Below are 819 nucleotides of genomic sequence, written 5' to 3'. Positions count from 1 at the left end.
TTACCTTGTCCCTTGGCACTGCAGCAGCACTTGCAGGCTGAAACTGTTTTAGATAGTGCCTCCAGCAGCGTGCCAATGAAGTTAAATCAAGACCTCCATGGAGGCCAACACTGACATTTTGCTGTTTAACACTGCCAGTAGCAATGCTAATTAACACAATTTGCATTTACCTACAGCCAGCTCATTTAATCCAGGACACTAGTCAGTCACTGGATTGTAGTGGCTACTAGTCACACACAAACTAGGCCAAGCTGTTTCAAGATCCAGAGCTGACAAAAAACATTTCAAAAAATTTCAAAACCTTTCAACCTCTGCTCCTGGGGTGGTACACCAATGCAGAAATGGTATTTTAAAAGTGTGTTTACATAAGCACAACAAATTTAGACCAACCCCAAATGTTATGTCATTATCAGTAATGTCACTGCTTTGAATAAGCTCAAATACGTTTGCTTCCATATGCGCACATACGGTTGCTGCACTTCTATTTTAAAGTCCGAGGTGTTAATAATGACATAGACATGACAGTTACAAGCACCAAGCCTGCACCCGACTGTAGGATCAGGCTCACAGGAGCATCAGAAGCGGAGTGACTGGATGCCGGCACTCTCAATGTCGACTACAGCATCGCAAAGACGGGGGTGTTTCCCAGCCCAGAGGGCTGGTGAAGCCTTCAGGTGTTACCCCGGGCAGAGCCAGCCAGGCCAGACCAGACCGGGCCGGGCCTGCTCTGTACGTGGCCGAGCACTACGCCACCACCGGAGGCTGCGCGCAGAGACCTCCCAGGGCGGCGGCGCCGCAGCGGCTCTTCCCTCACCGCCT

Source organism: Athene cunicularia, assembly GCF_003259725.1.
Source record: "Athene cunicularia isolate RWA chromosome 3 unlocalized genomic scaffold, athCun1 chr3_part1, whole genome shotgun sequence".
NCBI lineage: Eukaryota > Metazoa > Chordata > Aves > Strigiformes > Strigidae > Athene > Athene cunicularia.
Note: the sequence above shows the minus strand (reverse complement) of the source record.